This window comes from Crocodylus siamensis, chromosome 9 (assembly GCF_052110815.1).
Source record: "Crocodylus siamensis isolate JL-2025a chromosome 9, ASM5211081v1, whole genome shotgun sequence".
Lineage (NCBI taxonomy): Eukaryota > Metazoa > Chordata > Crocodylia > Crocodylidae > Crocodylus > Crocodylus siamensis.
In genome coordinates this window covers 17,007,638-17,027,457 of record NC_143403.1, presented here as the reverse complement: position 1 = coordinate 17,027,457, position 19,820 = coordinate 17,007,638, and the positions used below count along the sequence as shown (strand labels likewise).

The 19,820-nt window shown below is 44.4% G+C and overlaps 1 long non-coding RNA gene across 1 annotated transcript in view; it reads left to right on the top strand.

Annotated features, from left to right (window-relative positions):
* LOC149857160 (uncharacterized) overlaps nucleotides 1-19,583 on the top strand; it is a 159,616-nt gene extending 140,033 nt beyond the window's left edge. Inside the window, exons 2-3 of the long non-coding RNA XR_016444229.1 lie at nucleotides 7,717-7,871; nucleotides 19,507-19,583. This is a non-coding gene — a long non-coding RNA (uncharacterized LOC149857160). The remainder of the gene's footprint in view (nucleotides 1-7,716; nucleotides 7,872-19,506) is intronic.
* The last annotated feature ends 237 nt before the right edge of the window (nucleotides 19,584-19,820 follow it).

Below are 19,820 nucleotides of genomic sequence, written 5' to 3'. Positions count from 1 at the left end.
CAAAGCATTTGCACAGTGATAAATACCCCTGACAGCTGAACTGACTATTCAAGCAGTAATTATTCAAATGGGTACAAGTGATGAAAACATCTATGGCTAAGTACAGTCATTTAAAAAGCCCAAGGTGGAAGTGCTCTAAGTATTGCGCCTTACTCAAAGTGCCCTAGATGAGCGTGGGAGTGACTAGAACTGACAGTCACCCTGGGAAGAAGGGGGGGCACAGAAGTGGCCTACACTGGCTGAGGCCAGCAAGCTGGGGGTGCTCCCACATGTGTCCCAGGTGATTGCTGGCACAGCCCCTCTCCCCAGCCATACCCCCTTGACGGCAGGCGGCTGTCAGCAGCAGCTGTGGGGGGAGAGAGGGGGAATGGAGCGCTCTGCCATGTGGGCTCCCCCCAGGTTTCTGGCTCTGATCTTAGCGGGGGCTGGGTCTGCATGGCAGAGGGGCTACATTTCAAGCTGTGCCAGCAAGCCCCAACCTGCCACTCTCGGCTGCAGTTGTCAGGAGGCATGGACCTGATTCAACTTCCCCCAAGACCTGAGCGCACAAGCTAGGGGGGGGACCATGCAGCAGAGGGGCTCCGTCCCCACGCCTCCTGCCCAGCCACACAGGGTGGAGACAGCCCAGGGGCAGGGCTCAGCCAATGCTCGTCCAGAGCAGGTTAGCACCAGTGGAAGCTAATACGCTGCCCTGCAAGGGACTCCTGGGATAGCAGAGGACTGTAACCTAACCTGAGTCATGATGGGATCTGGTACAGATGTCTGATAAAGTGCTGTAACCTAAAGTGCTTTCGCCTGATACCACATCCATTCAGGGTTTTCTGCCATTTTTAAAGCACCCTATATGCGGTGAACGTCTGCTTGGTTAGGTTACGACTGTAGAGTGCTTTCTGCATGTTTATCACACAGTAAGTGTAACATCTGTACCTAGCCTAAATTCCATATTTCGGGCTAGGAATGGTAAATATTGTCCATTTCGTTTAAGAAATCACCCAGGCCCTCCTCTACATGTTACATCTGTTGTGCAATTACCTGGTTCACTGCACAATTTAGACTGGCTACATGTACAAATTAGCTGTGCCATCTTAAAAAGGTCCAACCAGCTATAAAGTTATTGCTAAAAAGTGTGTACTAGCTTTATAGTTGGTTTTTCCAGCTTTAATTTGCATGAGTAGCCTGTGCTTCCGTAGCTGGAAGACCGCAACTGCTGCAATCCAGCGTGATTCCCCTGCACCTGTGTGATAGGATCTTATGCTGCATCCCACAATCACGCCTCCTGCCATGCATGTGTACAGACCTTACTGCTGTTGTTTTACATAACACTTGTTAACGCCCATCTTCTGCTTCCCTGGGTCTTGGTCAAGAGTTTTCTGCTTCTTGCAGAATGACTGGTACATCTGGAAAAGGCATTTAGATCCCTTTCACATCATTTTAATAATGATGTCATCATGCAGGTAACCACTGATGGTCAAGACCTATATAATCAAGGTTGTAGCATACAGTATTGTGTTATAGGAGTATATTCCAAGGGACTGCACAGCCCATTCAAATCTTTAAAACACTTGTATGCATCGATACTCCCCTGAAGTCAAACCACAGTAGCCTGAACTTCAGATACTAGAAGCCAAACCACACTCACAATGTTGAGAACAGAAAGTACAATGGAGTGAGGTGGATTTTGAAACACTGTTTTAGTGAACTTTTTATAGCAGTCTAAATGATGTAACTCTTTAGTGACTTTGAGGTACATGTGTCGGTTGCTCAAATGTTCAAGAATAAACCACAGAAACATTCATTTCTATAGAGGGGGAAACCAAAGCACAGAAAAGTGAAATTAACTGCCCAAGGAAACCCAACTGGACACGAACAAGGTCAGGGCTATATTCAGGATCACCCAAAGCTTCATGTCTTCTATAATAATTATAACCTGTTGTAATTTTTCTGCTAAGCAAGAATATACTGTCTCTTTTCCTAACTCTAAAGTATACCTTTATGCTTACACCTTTAAGTATTAACACTGTCTGTTGAATAGCGTTGTCTCAGCTCCCAGGTAACAGTTTTCCTTACTTCTTCACAGAAGAGAAGTGTTACCAGAAACACCCTACAGAGAGAACAGTTCTTGTTGCTGGGAAGTTGCACATTCAAGTGTCCAAGCCCAAAACCACAATGTACTATTTACTTTAGACAGTCATGCGATAACGCATTTTTCTTCTGTTGCAAGCTGTTAAAAATAAAACAGCAATTCAGAAAAGTTAAAACAAAAAGGGGCGCCTGACTTTTCACGTAGTTAAATGTCTAGGGTAGCTGGTTGATGAGATGAATGAGAGCATGTTTCAGGGCTTGATCTCTTCTGGCCAGATGTAAAAAGGCAGTACATAATCTGTCTACATTTTTTTGAGAAATAATTAGCACGGTAAAGTGTTGCAAAGCCAGGACAGGGTTATGATATTTGACTGAGAAGCAATTAGGCCATGCACTTCTCCCATAATCTTCTTTGCACTTTCTTCCTCGCTACTCTCACCTGTGGAACAGCTTTCTGGATCAAGTTCACTTGCCAAAGCATTAAGAGCTCTCCTAAAACTCCCTCAGCCATATTGGTTAATCCTTCTTTTCTCCATCATGGTGTGCAATGGGCTTCATGGAACAGCTGTGTTCCCCTAGTCTTTCTCAGTGAATTTTCACTATGTCTGAAAACAGGCCCTGCTGCTGTGGGAGCCATCTGGACAAACCCTGCACCTACATGGAGCACAGCTGAAGCCTTTGTAAGCTCGTGGGGGCAGGGATCATGGGCACACTTACGATCAACAGAGCTGTGCCAGTGAATCCAAGTTTACATTAATACCATGTCTCAGTTTCTCTTGTGAACTGCCTGGTGCCAGGTATTAGGACTTAAGCAGGCATGAGGAGATAAATGCAGGCTCGGGGTGTCACTCAACTCACAAAAGCCTCAAGTCAAATCAGGGGTGGAAAGGCTGGCCTAGCATGATAGATGCCATCTTGGTCAACACTGAACCAGAGGCATGAGTCTCTATAGTTTGAGTTACAGATCAGGGTTGTGGCTCCTAAAAACTTGTATCCTCTGTGGATTAAACTCCAAAAGGGGACCACACAATGCATACTTGACTGGGGGTTACCCAGAACACCTTTGGATGAGGTGAAATAAATAGTGACAGCCAGGGCAGTGTAAAGTACTCCCGGTAAGAAAAGCAGTGATGACCTGTACGCTGAATAAATTATGCTTGATCAAAATCTGTTAGCATTCAAAGAGGAAAAAAACAGTGGATCCTGACTTCTTAATGATAGTAATTAGAATGGAAATAGTTTGCTATAACTGGCTTTCGTGGGCTGAAATTTTATACTGCAAAAAAATGGTTGGTGTTGTTCGTAAAAATAGTGAGAAGCTGGAAAGATTGTTTCCTCCTCGGAGATTTTCAGCATAAGTGGGCTCTGTAGGGGTTTCTCAAGGCAATTGATTTAAACAAGTCTGACACCAACCAGGCTTTTAAAAGCTTTTCATTCTGGTTGATCAGATCGAAACCACCACTGCTCCCACTTCTGCTCTGTGGGACAGAGTGTGTCGATCTGCACGGGACAAAAATGACTATCTCTTATCACCATAACATGCATGTGACCACCAGGACGGATACTACAGCCAAGCAGGTGCAGCAGATTCCACGATGCGTTATCTCTAGCCACGTACTGTCCTGTTTCTAGAAACACTCTTGTGATTGATACGATAAGAGCCCACCACAGAACTTCTCCTATGTAAAGGAGTCAGCAAAAGTGTCTTCTTCAAAATGAACTTGTAGTAAAAAGCGCAGTAGGAAATATAGCTAGAACTCTGTATCATTTTCTTTTTTGCTTGCTAGGGGAGATGCATCATCTTTACTGGGCATCTGGTAAAAAGATGGGTAGTAAGTAACTAAGGTCCCACCGTCTTGCAGACACTCATGAGCAGGCCCATTCAACCCCATGCACCTCCTTACTTGTGTAAAGCTGCTCATGCACCTAGAACAATTACTCTCTGCTTATCAGAGTGCTGCAGGGAGCATTCGCATTCAGCCGCTGCTACACAGATGTCATACTGACGTGTTTTAATTTGAACCCTATTAACCCCCAGTGCGTCCAACGTGTTGTTACAATACCTGGCATTTAAAATTGTTTAATATATATCCCACAATTTAAAAAGATATTTGACATACATTTACAAAGGAACAAAGAATGTGTTGTTGTTTAAAAAAGCGGGAAATGGAACATTTGTCAAGATTCCTCCATTAAATACCAAATCCTTTTATTTTATGATTGCCTCTAGGTTCCTGGCGTTTTTCCAGCCTGGCACTGAATGAATGCTTTTAGCTATGCGAGCTAAACATCTGTGGAAGCCGAGGGTCAGGGACCCAATCCAAAGCTAATTGACTTCAAATTTCCTTGGATCAGGCTCTAGTTAGGTGGCCAGAGCATTTAGGACCATCACACTGTACTCCAGTGCACAGGTAATGATGAAATCTTACCACGTGCTGCTGCCTAGGTGGAATTCCTAACCACCACAGGCAAAGTCTTACTAGCAGTTTTTGTCCTTTTAAATTAAATGCAAGTATGACCTTTTCCTAGGACCAAAAGCTTCCCTGTGGTGAATAATGCAGTATAGAGTGAAAGAAAGGAAGTACCCGGACAAATGAGCTAGGAAATGGGAGGGAAGGGTATCTCCCAACCATATTTTCATTGCACCCTGAAACAAACTATGGTTGGGATTCAGTGGATTCCCCAGAGGTACTGGGGTGCACGAATAGGAAGCCTTGGCAGCCCAGGTCATTTCCAGATGGAAAACTGGAGTTCCAGCATAACCTTCTCTACCCATCTCCCCCTGGCTTTTTGCCCTTCTAGATTCCCTCCAGTACACAAGTCTGCGGGCTACTGGAAATGTGCTGGAGCTGCTGTCACCCTTTACCAACTGGCCTCCCACAAGTGGATCTGAGAGCTGCAGAGAGCTCATACATCGCTTCCCCCACATCCTTCCCATATTATCACCCAGCACTTCAGTTTGCAGGGGCTTTCCAGGAGTTAGCCTGTAATGAGCACAACTGCTTTCCTCTCAAGTCTGAAGAGATACTGAAAATACCTAATTAGCACGTCCACTTCCTCTGTTCCCCAGAACCTATTCCCCAGGGCTGTATTTGTGCAGTTTGAAATGACCAAAACAGTTTTTTAAAATTAATTCTTTCTCCAAAAAGCCCTGCCACCCACCCCTCTCCCTTTTGCCAAAGCTCAGTTTGAAGGAAATGGACAAGCTTATAAACTCGGAGGAACAGGAGATAAAGATGAAACCTGAACAAAATAATTATGACAAATACACTCCAATAATAGAGAGTAGCAATGAGGATGGCATAATGCCCAGAGGGGCCTCTGGTAAATGTTAATAAGTTTGCTCTTTTTATTTTCTTTTTTTAATATTATGCGTACAGTAAACAGGTTGGTTCTCTGGAGAGCACTCCTCCTTCCTTGTAGACTTCTTTTTTCTTTACCGCATCAAATAATAGAAATCTAAGTAAAATCTTGTATTGATGATTCTGCATCATTACCTGCACATATACAATGCAATGGGTATAGGGCTTTTTCCAGTTCATGCAATCTTTGCAAACTAATCTTGATCTCCACAGATGTGGCCATAATTTTAAATATTGGCCAATGCTGACCGAATAAAAAGTTATCAGCTGATAGTTTATTGGTAACCTGTTTGTTATTCATTATTTGTGATATGCAAAAGTTCACCAACAGCAAACGGTGCTGCTCCCTGATTGGATGAGAACCATTTTGAACAAGAGAATGCTGAATAGCAATTACTAAATACTAAATGTAGAAAATTCTCTTTGGCTTACAAGCATCATGTTAGCAAGTCAATGCAGGTATAGATATAAAGAACAGATGTTCTGCCAAAATTCAATTGAACAAAACTCTTTTGTGCAGGTGCTCTCAACTACCAACTATAAGTGAGCTTGAACCTGAGCAGACTAAGGACATTTCAGAATTTGCACAATGTTAACAGACACTGGGTTTTGTGGCATACAAATAGTTCATCTTCAGGCACCAGGCACTGGGAAGTTTTGTTCAAGGACTGCAAATATCCAGATTGGGAGATACCACAAGAATTCCAAAGTGGGTGCAATTGTACAAATATGTGTAAATACAATGATAGATAGTTTTTGCTTAACTATATGGCAAAAAACAACATTGGGGCAAATTCTGTCTTCACTTAACTATTGTGGTACCAGTGAAATCATGCCTATGCACATGCTCCAACACGTTCTGATTCGAGCAGCATTTCTCAACCCATGGTTCACGGCCCAGAAGTCGGTAGCAAGAATATGTGAAAGGGTTGCAAACAAACTTTAAAAATGGATCAACAAACTTTAAAAATGGATTCTCCTTTAAAGGAGAAAAATGTGGGAAACCGTGGCTTTACCCTTGTAGGCTGCCAGAATTCCAGCCTGCGAGGGGCTGCTTTGGGCTGCTTGAGGTCCCCCATGCCCTACATACATCTCACCCTGCCCCACACACTGGGGGGGGCAGTGGGTCAGGAGTGAGGGGCACTGAGTCAGGACTGGCCATTGATGTTTACAAATGGGTCCTGGTACAAAAAAGGTTGAGAACCGCTGAATTGGAGCATTCTAATTAAAACGCTCCAGCCTGCTGCAGCTTCTCATGTATTCAGTGTCCCACATTTCAAAATGGTAGCAGAGGTGCTTTAACTGAAGCTCATTCAATGAGTTTTAGTTAAAGCATTCCCCCAGCCATTTTGAAACGCGGGATGCTGAATACACAAGACACTGTGGCGTTTTAATTAGAGTGACCCCCGAGAGCTGCTCTAATTAAAACAGCCCCCTCCCCACCCCATCCCGGACCACATGTATAGGTACTGAAAGCAGACTTGAACTTTTAGATGTTATGGGCTATAACGACCTATTTACCTTTTACCCATGCACATGAGGCATCAGACAAGTCTATAATTAGTTTAAACTAAAACAAAGTGCATGTCTATTATTAACAATATTGCTTAAAAGTCTCAACACCATGGCTGGAAAATTAAAGCCAAGTAACAGTTCAGAGACAGTCAACGCTTATAAAGCTTATGACCTTAGTTACTGACTATACATACAAACAAACAAACTAACCAGACATAGATATCCCCTAGGAATGATCATGGTTTGCAAAATTTTGGGGGCTTGCAGCCAGCCTGTAAAAACCGTGGAATAAAAAAATGTGTCTCCTCATGCCAGCTCATTAGTCAGTGCCCTTTCTACACTAGCTGAGAGTCTGGCTTGGAGATGTGCTTCTACGATTTTTGCATCCTTTCCAATAAATATTGCTGACTCTACGACTCTAGCAGTTAGGAAGAATTCCACTGAATAATCGCTGACAGCACTGTACACTTTGACACAGCTTCCTCAATAGTGCTTCCACCTTCTACCCATCCCTCTTTTGGGGCAGTTTTTCATGTCTGTCTGATCCTTATTGTTCTGTGACACTCTAGATCATTGCCAGTGTATATATAATAGTGTATCTGTGACCCTTGCATTCAGCAATCTTAATTGGACCTTTTCAGTCATCTTTAGGCCATTTGGTGTAAGTGTTTCTTGTTTTGATGGACTTTAAATATGCACAATTAATTATGAATGCTAATATTTGAATTCTTTTGCTTATTTGCTTCATCCATTGCAGCATGGCATATCCCTACCAAGAACCTAAGGATTGCCTCTGTGTCTCCTGTATTTGCTCCATCCTTCAAGGCCTCCTGCAATCAGCCACCATCATATAAAGCCATGAATATCATGACTTCAAAATCAACAAGAGAGATCACTACTGAGCAAAACAAGGTTAGATCATGTTATTTGAATAGTGCATGTTCTCTCCTTAGACTACCCTAGTGTTTGCTTCCAAAGCCCACTGAAGTTGACAGGAATTTTTGCCTGTAAATATACAATCATCTGCATTTTAGAGGCAGGTGAGTGAGATGGAGAAGTTAATGGTAAACTTTTTCACAGTGACAACTCATTTTGGGAGCCTCTATTTTTGGTGTGAACCATGTTGGACATCATTTTCAAAGATGGTTCGGTGTAGTTCCAGCTGCAAATGCCTGGCATCTTCGAAAAATCAGAGCTTATATATTTTAACCTGTGTGCCCAGAATTATCTCTGAAAATATGAGCCTCCATGACCAGCCACACAGTGAGTACACTTTAGGGAATAAACTCATTAGAAAAAGGAGCTCATGTCCATGGGTTGGATATGTTTCTGGCTTCCAACTCAATTCACTAGGCTGTGCTGTCTTCTAAAACCTGTATTTGAATATCTCTGCACTGGTATTATCCCCTGTTTCAACACTCACCTGTACAAAGCATGTTGCTGTTGATACACATAAAGTCTTTGTTCTTACTGAAGTAGTACCAGAAAGACCTTTCTTTGCTTCCAGCATTTTGTTTTGGACACTGTCATGATGAGGCAGACAGGCAACGAGACAGCTGTGATGACTAAACAGATACCCAGAAAAGTGGTGTTGCAGTAACTGTAAAAGTTCACAGAAAGTTTTCACTTATTCATGTGATGCCCCAGCAGGGTGGAGGATGGTCTGACTGGTACAAAATACAGAATGACAGCTTGCCTAGAAGCCAAGAGTTGGGGAAATGGCCTTACTGACAAACAGGTGGATTATTGCCCATGGAAATTGTCAGTCTTTGTACATGAACTACTCCTGTGCCCTGGATACGAGTGGTAGAGATGGTATAGGATCTTAGATTCACTGTATCCCAGTATACAGTAGCATAGTCTAGCCACCAGACTTCTACTGTGACATTAATTTTCTGTGCTTTGGATGAAATCCTAGTATTATGCTTGAGAATCATGTGTGGGAGCAAAGCTGTGCTGGAAATGTCAAAAATCTCAAACCCATCCTGCCTGGGCACAGCAAGATAGCCCAAAGTGAGTGAGGAAAAGGAATCCTGCTTTATTAGAAAAGAGCAACCCATGGCTCAGAAATTGTCCTGCTTGCATACCTGCTTAAAGGCTGAGCTCCAGCCATGGGCCCTAGTGGACAGACATCTGGCTTTATGGACCTCTGGCATTCTTTGAAGTTGCCTGTTCTTTGCCACATGCGTCTGGGTGCTGGATCAGAGTCCTGCCCAGATGCAGTGCAGGTATGCAAGCAGGACAGATTTTTAAGGAGAGAGGTTCTTCATCCTAATGATGAAACCCAGTATTTTAGGCGTGTTCCCTCTCACTCTGTGCCCAATCCACAGGCACTATATGAATTTGCTACAGCTCCAGTCTAGGGGGCTTAGGCTTAGGTACCTAACTCCTATTGATGACCATTGTCTTAGATGTTTAGAAACCTTTAAGGAGCTCCTAAAAGAGCTCTTAAGTTTTGAAGCTATTGCAGAAGGGTGAATAGCCCAATTCCACTGTATCATGTTTTTCCAGTACATTTAATAAGGCTCTTAACATTTTCTACAAGTTTTCCTGGTGGGACATAATTCATCCAGCTTATTTGAAGGAGTCCAGTGTGATAGTCTGAGATTGGCCTGCCAAGTGCACCCACAAAAGCAGGTTGAAGTCCTCCTGATGGAGGATGCAGCTGATACCAAACTGACTATTGTACATAGGGAAAAAGCCCAGTAGTAGCAACTGTGGGTTTCTCACACCCACATTTTGCCCAGCTAATAGGATGCATCTTCCAGTTATAATATTAAGCCTCCAGTCCACTGTCTGCCTTCACTCACTGTGCTGCGTCTCATTTGTGTAAACTCTTCAGGTCCTGTCATCTTCTATTTGTGTGAAATGTCTTGCACACCTCCAGAGCTGCATGAAAAAATAAATAACCTTCCTCATCAATAATCAAAGGGGAGAGCAGCTGCAAGCTGTACTTTGGCTGACCCTGGTCTAAGAGAACTGACATAAGGGAAGTTAAATACTGACATGCTGCACTGCAAGGCGGCAGGCATCATTTCACCTCCTTTCTGAAATTATTTGCATACCTGCAAGAGCTGGAAGTCTGAAAGGGTTTTTCCTGGTAGATAGGTATTGTATCACGCATGTCTTAGCTTAGTGCTTGACGTGCACACTTGACACTCAGAAGAGGTCTAAAAGAAAAGACTGAAGGTATGTAGGAGGAGAAAGACCCTGGGGCTTCATCCTGTGTTGTGCTTGCGGGGGAGGGAGGGGCACTCAGCATCTCTGGCAAGGTTTGCACCATTGATTTTAACTGCTTAACACAAGGACATCCCTGGAATCAGAGTAGCCTGCAGAGCCTTTTAAACATGCTGCCCCATGTGAAGCTGCAGTTTTTAGGATGACACATTACGTGAATTTGCTCTAGTTTATCTTCACTTTGTTTCCCATATTTGGCCGTTTCCAGTCCTCGTAGGGATAGCAGATACGCACAATTTCAAATGTTCCTCCGCAGCTGAATTTTCCATGCAAATCCCACTTTTATAGCTCTCTTGTGTTCTCCAAGAGAAGAAATGATGTTTCTGCCAGTTTAACCCATGAAAATACAATCAGCATCTGAGCTAGGGAGGGAATTAATAAATCCCTGTGAACATTTCTTGGGAAGGAATGCTGGTTTGCTTTTAAGATTATGATGCAATTTCATTGATGGGATGAGAATCATTTTTGCTTCCATCTACACCTTGGCATACTCATTAGTTATGTAGCCCAAATGAAGTATTCCCATGTACATCTAAAGGACCTTCCCACCTTTTCCACCTCTCTGATAGCTTTACTGATTTTCTCTTCAGTTTTCAAAGAACAGTCATAGTTTGCTCTATTTTTAAGCCTAAAACTTTCCATCCTAACTCTCTTGCTGGCTCCAAGCCGGCCTTCCTTCCTCGGGCTGCACTAAAAATAATACTTCTCAAAGCAGCTCTCTCTACAATTGTGCCAGCAACAATTGATTGAGAACCAGCTTGAAAGACTGAATCAACATAGTGGAATGATAGCAAAATAGCAACATTACATTGGTACATAATAAGAATGAAGAAGTTTCATGGGCAGCCCTATTCATTAACGCTTGTTAAACTCCACGGGCTAGGGATGGAAGTTACACATAAACCAATTTAAGTGATCAGAAACTGGCTTAAACCTGTAACAGAACAGAAGTTCAGTGCACATAAACCATCTTCAAAATGGCTGAAACTGGATTAAGATAAACCTGGTTGAATGTCATATCAGACTTAACTGATTTGGGTCAAACCAGTTTATGAAACTTCTGTTCCAGACTCCTTCCTGGTTCAAGTTAAATCACAGTGCCCAAGCAGCCCAGCATGCTTTCCAACCCAGGGCTATGCTCTGCTATCTGCTCCTGCAGAGGGGAAGGGGGAAGGCAGGGACTGTCCCCTCCCAGGCAAACCCCAGCTGGGGTCTGGAACTACCCATCTTCTCCCAGATACAGAGCTGTCCTGCTGTGAAACTTACTGCTGGCTGCAACTGTGGACTACAAGTCCCAGAGGCACCTGGAAGCAGGAAGAGGAAGTTCTGAACAATCCTGGAGAATCCTGCTGATGTGATTCTAGACTGCAAATCCCAGAGAACTCTGGGGCAGCAGGAAGAGGAAGTGAACACAAAATCTATGCTGGCTGCATACCAGAGAGTTGTGCTTTAGTGCCCCCTGACATTTAGTCTGAGCCACTGTAGGAATGCGACTGCAATTCCTGAATCAAAAGTAAATGTGTGTCCAGGTTTCTCAGTTTAGTCTCTGCAGTTTAGATGAACCTGCAAAGACTAAATCAATTCAGCCTCGGGCTTTTTGACTATCTGTACTTAGCCCATGTTACATCTCGACAACTGTATGGTTAGCATCTGTTCCCCTAATAGTCCTATTTAGCAATGAGTAATTACCAGGGATCCTGATTTTCCCTGATAAAACATCACAAATTCTCTGCCAAAACCCTCCAAATCTGTGATTAAAATTAAAGGCCCCCTACAGCCCCTGTGGTTCTCCCCCCCCACCCCACAGCCCCCTGGCCCTGTTGGTGCCCCTTACTCCCTCCCCACAGGCCCTTCAGCCTTGTTGGTGCCTCTTGCCCCCCACCCACAGCCCCTGCCCCCCCAGCCTTGCCAGAGGACCCCCAGCTGCCAGGGCTCTGGGGCCAGGGATCCAGGGCTACAGCCCCCTGCCCCTGAAAGAAGGCAGAGGCTGCTGCAGCCCAGCAGCACACAGAGCCTGGCTCTTCCCCTACTGCCTGTTGCAGGCTTGGGTGGGGTGAGGCCAGCCTCCCCACCACAGTGCACACTACTGGGGAGCAGGGGGGACCTGGGCCCCAGATTTGTGTGCAGGGCAGGGGTAGGGGTAGGGGTGCCCTGTGGGCTTGGGCTCTTGCCCTGCTGCCCTCCCCCATGGCCTCCACAGCCCATGGGTGTGACCCGGTGCTACAGGGTGGAGTGTGGCTGCGTAGGAAAGCTGCTTGCAGCTGTGAGCTCCATGCTGCTCTGGTGATGTGCCTCCCACGCGCGGGGCTGCAGTGAGGGCCACAACCCAACACTGTCCCCATGCACACAGGGAAGCATGGAGCTTGCAGTTACAAGCAGCTTTCCTGCATGGTCACACTCTGCCCTTCAGTGCTAGGTTACAGCCGTCAGGCTGCAGAGGCCCCAGGGGAGGGCAGCAGGGTGGGAGCCTGAGCCTGCAGTGTGCATCCACCCCCATCCCTGCCCCGTACATAGATCTGGGAGGCCTGGGTTCCCTGTGCCCCTGGGAGTGTGTGCAGCATCCAGGAGCTGGACAAGCCACCTGTGGCCCCACCCCACTCCCTTCCCTTCCCTCCCTTGCAGCCATACATTGTGGCCTCAGGCCCCAAGCCCTATACCCTGCCTGCCAGGGCAGCAGCCCTAGCTCCAGCCCTGCCAAACTCCCTCCCTCTCTTTCAATGGCGGGGGCCTCAATCCGCACCCCCCCCGACTTAACTGCAGGAGCAGCTCTCCAGGCTGCTGGGGGCCATGAGTATATACATGCACATGGCACCCCCTGCCTGACTGCCGTCTTCCTGCTCCCTCCCAGCCCCTTGCAGGCTGAAACTCTGCCAGCCTGCAGATGGCTTACTGCAAAATTCACAGGTTTCTCTGCTAAAATGAGAAATCTGTGTTTTACTCCAGTAAGGGGGGAAATCTGTGTTTTCCTTAATTTTCCTGTGGAAAACAGAAAACATGGATACCTGGTAATTACCCTGCTGAGTAGTCTCAATATTTTCTTTTTCTACTTCCTCCATAGTTCTTACAGTATCTTCTTCTGTATCCTTCCCCCCCACCCTCCTGTGCTGTATGGTGGAGTCTAGGTGTTCAACTCCCTGATCTGTGGCTATATTTATTTTTACAGTTCAGATGATCAGTGAAAATCTTCATCTATACTTTTATTTTTTAATGTATGTGTTTGTTTACCTTTGTTTATATATAGTGCAGACTATTCTAAAAATGAAAATATAGACAGTGCCCTGCTGCCATAGACTTCCCAAATGCCCTGGAATTCCAAGTTCCATCCTCAGCAGCCAAATTGGTTGTTCCCTTTTTCATCTTTATTTTTCTGCGGTCTCAACTATCTCATACGGGCTCACATGAAGAGAGGACTCTCTGCACATCACCATATCATGCAGAAAGAAGTCACATTGAGCAGGGAAGGGATGCAGCAGGTTAATGCCTTGGCATGTTTGGCTGACGCAAAATCATGATATGCTTTTTGAACTTTGTGTTGATTACATCAGTATTAGCACCCAGTATTCAAACTGTGAAGATATCTCATTGCATAAAATCTACCTGCTCTCCATTACAGTGTACTTTATATCCCCTTCCCAGTGACTTTTATTTTCCCAGTTATCTGTGAAGGTAACTGTCACTTAGAGGTATTCTGAAATTATGCACCTGGGATTCAGAATTGTATATTGAACCCAGACTTGCCCTGGAGAATTTGGATTGTTTATATGTTTTGAATGGCTTAGTACTTGTCCTAGGTATTAGGCATTTTGCATAACTTAAAATCCACATTATTTAATATGTAGTTTTGAAATACAGCTGTACACTACTGGGCTGTCCCACAGATGTAGCAATGTTGCTTCCAACTGTATGCTGCATCTTATCTGTTCACGTTAGCTCACTTTTCTGATAAAATAGATTGGGGAGACTTGTGCTATAATCACAGGGCTGGCAGCAAGACGTTTCTGAGCGCCAACTGCAGCAGACCTAAATGCTGTTACCCCAGGTAAATCACTTACAATCTGAATTGCTTGTTCAATGTTGTTTTTTGTTCTAGCACTGAATCGCTTCAGTGATCCAGTCAGGATCTGGCCTTTGATTTGCCTATGAAATAGTGGGATCTGGTGATGACCGGTTTCAATTAACACCATTCACATTTGAGAAGCATTTGAAATTGAGGGCCATGTCTTTGCAATAAACTCACCTGCCTATGGCACAAGTTAGTCTAAACTGCATAGATTGAACCAATAAGCAAGTGACCAGACATTCACTTTTGATTCAGGAAATGCAGCCACATGCCCACAGTGGCCCAGGCCAGAAGCAGTGGGGTGCTAGAGAATGCCTCCCTGGCTGGCTGTAGCAGACAGCTAGCGCCAAGGCTGGCCCACCCACCCTGCAAAGTGGGGTTCGTGGGAGAGGTGCAGAGCATCCTGGGGTGCTGGGGTACTGTGAGTTATTGTGAATCTGGCTGGGATCTGAGACAGAAGTTCAATAAGCCAATTTAACGTGAATCAGTTAAGACTGATACTGCATCCATCCAGATTTACCTTAAGTTAGTTTCAGCCATTTTGAAAGCAGTTTATTTGCACTGAACTTCTGTTATATTACACATTTGAGCTGGTTTCCAATCACTTATACTGGTTTATGTGTAATTTCTGTCCCTAGCTGGTAGTTTTACTGTATATGGACAGCTAAAAGGAGCTATAGAAGGGTTTGTCTACATGCAGCATTGCACTTTAAGTGTGATATAAAAGATGACTCTGAAATCTCTCATTAAGGTTTAGTACAGGCTTATTTAGATTGATATAGCTTCAATCAGTTAGGAACAGATTTAATCTAAATCATCATAAATTAAGGAAATATTTACTTTGCCTGGTGCCAGTTTGTGTCTGGACAAAGATTATGTACTATCATAAATATTATTATAAGGATCCAATTCTGCTGTCGTTATTCATGTGTTATCAGTGGGATTTTTATTTGGGTAAGGAAAGATAAAAAGGCTGGTCATTCCATTCAGAAGATGATATTTCATGACAGGCTGGTAGTTAAAATGAACATTTATGTCCATAGGAGAAAAAGCTCAAAGGTCTGTCCATGATGCAGCAAATCTGGGCAGTTTATATGCCTTGGAGAAGTTACCCGTTGCACCTCGCTTGAGTCGAAATGAAGAAAAAATTCCAGGAAATGGAAAAATGAAGACTCCTCTACACTGAGTTCCCTGACTAGCTTTAAATGATAGATGGCCACTGCATATAAATGCATTCACAATATCTATTTCTATTTTTAAAACAAATTCACATTGTCCTTCTTGTTACCCTTTTCATAGTTACATTCTGTGAGTGCTCTAGTGAGTGGGTATTTTTTGACATGACTGCTCCTGAAAAACAAGACTCCATGTTCACTTGTTCCCTGTTCCCTCACCATTTCAAACTGCGTTGAATAATAATAATAAGTGAGGATGGTGAATAGTTTTTAATTTACAAGTAAAAATCACCCAGTTATGCAACAGAAACCATTGCTTGGTTCCCATAAACGTTCCCATTGAGTCCCACAAACTTTGGAAAAAGTTTTCTGAATGCAGAAATACAGAATTCAGCAGTTACAGATCAGTGCTAAATAATCAAGATAATATGATCTAACCTCCAAAAGCTGAAATCTGGAAATCTAATTTCCTGAAAAGGCCTTCACTATCATTTACAGAAGTACTGCAAAGTACATATAGATGTACAACAGGAGAGTTATCAGGCTTCAAAACATTGTTGCTCATTTGACTCAAGGGCATAATAAAAACCTCAGGCAAATGTTACCACTGGACATTGAATTATCTATAATTTGTGACAGGGGCTTGTCAGTAATTTGTGGGGCAAACTTTGGAGGTCTAATAATTGTGAGAAACTAAAAAGGAATTCTCACCGTGATCAGGAGACAAAAATGGAATGTACCTCGTTGTGGGTAGCTGGAGCCAGACTAAGCATATTTAGGACATTTCTTGACTCCACCACCATGTGATTGTGGATGGTGGAGCTCAGCCACAGCCTCATAGCTCAGATCTGTGCCTGAGTAATCTCAAAATAGCAGGTACTCCTCCCCCAGCTCCACTGCAGAGGTGCCTCACTGTTGTCTGTGTCTTCCTTTCCAAAGCAGATTCTGCCATCCATACCATCCTCCAGTCAGTGAGGTCCTGGGAGTCTGGAGGATTGATATTAGAACAAGGCATCCATGTATAGAGCTGGAGGCCCCTTAGCTGACTGACAAGAAGAGCTTGCTAGACTCCATCTTCCGTTCCACCCAGCACTGGAGTTATCTGAAATCCCTCCCATGGGCCTGGCAGGAGTGAAGGGGATACATCAAAGATAAAGATCTTCTAGGGAAAAGTATGGGGGAGAGATCATCCACAGCTTCCCCTCTCATAGCATCTCTTCTAGGGGGAGTATCACAACAAGTTTCCCATCAGCCTTTTTTTCTTAACCTTCGTCATCTCTTGTTGTTCAAGGTTGTGGAGTAAGAGAGTGCAAATAGTGAACTACCCAGAGCAAGTCAGAGGGTGGAGAGCTGATTGCAAAACACTGTCTCCTGCACTGAGTCACCTTCCTCACACTGGCTGCATATGAGCCCCCCAAGCACTGTGATACAATGGGGCACCAGCATATAAACCTAGGCAGGCTCATTGGTATCAGTGGCCTCTTCACTTCTATGGATTGAATAGTATCAAATTTCTGATAGTCTAAAAACAAACAAACAAAAAAACAACCCCAAAACAAATGAGCCTTACTACTTGAGTATGAAGAATATGCTACATTCAAAGCCTTAAATCTAAAGCACTAGAAAAATCTAGAGGTGCACCAATATATTGGTCTGATATCAGATAGGCACCGATATAAAGAAAATTGATTATATTGGAAATTATCCTGATGCAGCTGATAATTTGGTCGATAAATGCCCATGCGTGCGCACAGCCGCAGCACAGCTCGCAGGCAGTGAGGAGCACAGCTTGTCAGCCTGGAGAGCTGTGTGCTGCTGGTAAGTCTGTTGTGGTACAAGGGGAGGGGGGAGGGAAGGGGTGTGGCATGGCAGATCAACACCTCCCAGGGTGAGGGAGGGAGCGGGGCTGGGGCTGGGGTAGGTGCTACCCAGCCAGGGCAGGGCAGGGTAGGTGTGGGACAGAGCCGCAGCTTGTCTGAGGAGTATTGGGGGATGGCTCTTGCTGCTGTACACTGCTCATCTGGGAGGGCATGGGGACAGTGCCCCCAGGTGTGCGCTGGGTGGGCTGCAGGTGTGGGCTGTGGCCGGCGGCTGTCTGTGCTGCACTGCACTAAGGGTGGGCAGGGCAGGGGGGTGGAGGACTACGGCAAAATTTGGAGTGGCTGCAGTCCCCCTGTGGCCCCCCCCCCCCAGCACCACTGCCACCTGCCCTGAGCATGGCTCTGCTGCCTGCCTGGCCTGCCCAGCACAGATCTGGGGGCACACGCCCCCCCCACCCTCCGTGCCCTCCCGGATGAGTGGCAGCAGCAGTGGTGGAGCTGCCCCTCCCTCCTGCCCCCTGAACGAGCCACAGCTCTGTCCTGTGCCTGCCCTGCTCTGGCTGGGCAGCACCAACCCCAGCCCCACTCTCTCCCTCACCATGGGGGGCGTTGATCTGCCCCCACATGTCCCTTCCCTCCCTCCTTGCTTTTCACCACAACAGATTTTCCAGCTGCATGCAGCTGTATTGGAAATCGGATCAGTATGGGCCAATATGCCTCCTTAAAAATTGGCTATCAGTATCAGCCCCCAAAATCTCTATTGGTGCACCCCTAGAAAAAGATAATAATCCAAGTCCCTCTGTGTTTGTTTAGATGGCCTTGACAGTTCATTGGTGAATCAGCCATTAGTACTTTTGTAGACAAAGTTCTCTGGGAAAATGTGATTTCTTTTATTAGGCTAACTAAATACTTGGAAAAATTGTTCTTTGCAAGCTTTTGGGCATAAACAGCATAGGGAGAATCTGCTCCTGTTGTTTTGTGTTCTCCTGGATGGAATAGAAGCCAATGTGCAAAATGCAGGTCTGTGAAAACACAAATAATTTATTTTGCAAATAATTAAATGCAAATATATATATTTTTATTAATACTTTAGCAGTCTCAGAGAATGCACTGTATGGATAAGTCAATTCTCAGCAGCCAAAATACATGGGTTTGTGCACATCACTTTCCTTTCTCTGGTTATTATTCTTTATAATTCAGCAGCTGCCTACGGTGCATTTAAGGGTCATAATTAGCATGGCAGCGAATAAGTCCTTTGCTGGATCCAGTCCTCATGAGCTTTTGTTTCTAGTAATTTCCAAGCACATATGAAGACATATGTCCTATACCAAGCAGTTGAAGCACCTGTTATGAACACTGGCCAACGTGTATTTGCCAGAGTACAGGTACAAAAGACAGAACATACTTGACCAAAAGACGTAAGTCCAAGCAAGACAAACACAGATCCTGGACAGGAGGCTCATGAATGCCCTGAGGAAGGAATCATTCAAGTGGTTTATATTTAATCTATTCATCTCAGTATCGGTGATCAATTTGGTAGCTGAGTAGCTTTCTAAAAAGAGAATAAATAAACGACGATAGTATCGGTAATTATCCTAAAAATACTTAGATGGCAATCAATATCTTCAAAGCATTTTACAAACATTAACTAATTAATCCTCTAAGCATCCCTTTATGCCAGAGAGCCTGACATCCTAATTTTTAATTTGACCAAGTAGTTTATTGCTAAGACAAATGGCTTCAGAAGCTGAGTACTGGTAGTGTCAGGTGCAATTTATTAATGTTGTGTAAATGTGTCAAGCTGAAGAGAACAGGGAGTCCGTAACAGCAAGAACACCAGAAAGATTGGGAGAATCATCATCAGTGTCTGAGATAGCAAGAACCAGCTTAGGCATCTTGCCTGTTTCTCACAATATCTGTAGTGCTTGGGCCATGATATTACTTGCACCCCCTTCAGCCACCTCTTTTGCCTCAGCCATAGCTGTGGAATTTATATTGCCTATTCTTTTCTGATAACAGATTTATCTTCTCTCTGCCAAAATCAGAGGTCCTGCAGATAACACTTCTCCTTAAACAGAAGGGTCTCAATTTAAAACAAGATGCCAGTGGTGAAAAAAGTATATTCCCTTCTAAGAACTAATCTGGATGGATTTCAGGTTTTTAGAAACCATTTAGAGACTTCTGTGCAGGGGAAATTTTCAGCCCAGTAATAAGTGATTTAAATTGAATTGCCGTCTCATTTCTTTTTCTTTTAGTTATGGCTGGATTTCTGAACACAGCAGGAAGGACACAGCCTCCATGACTTGCTTTGGCTGCAGGAATGAGGCACCAGATTTATTGGCAGACTGGTAGTGCACCCACTCCTTTGCCTGCAAATGTTAAACTTACTTGCTATACGTTGATGGATCTGCTGGGAGCCTAGTCAGAGATTCTCAGCTAGTGCTAATTGCATGTGCTGTTCTTAATTCTGTTTCCAATAAAGAAAAGCCTCAGGATCTTATCTAGGGCTGGGAACCTGGCATAGAATTCAAGAGATATATGGTAACAGCAACTTGTATATAGGGTATAA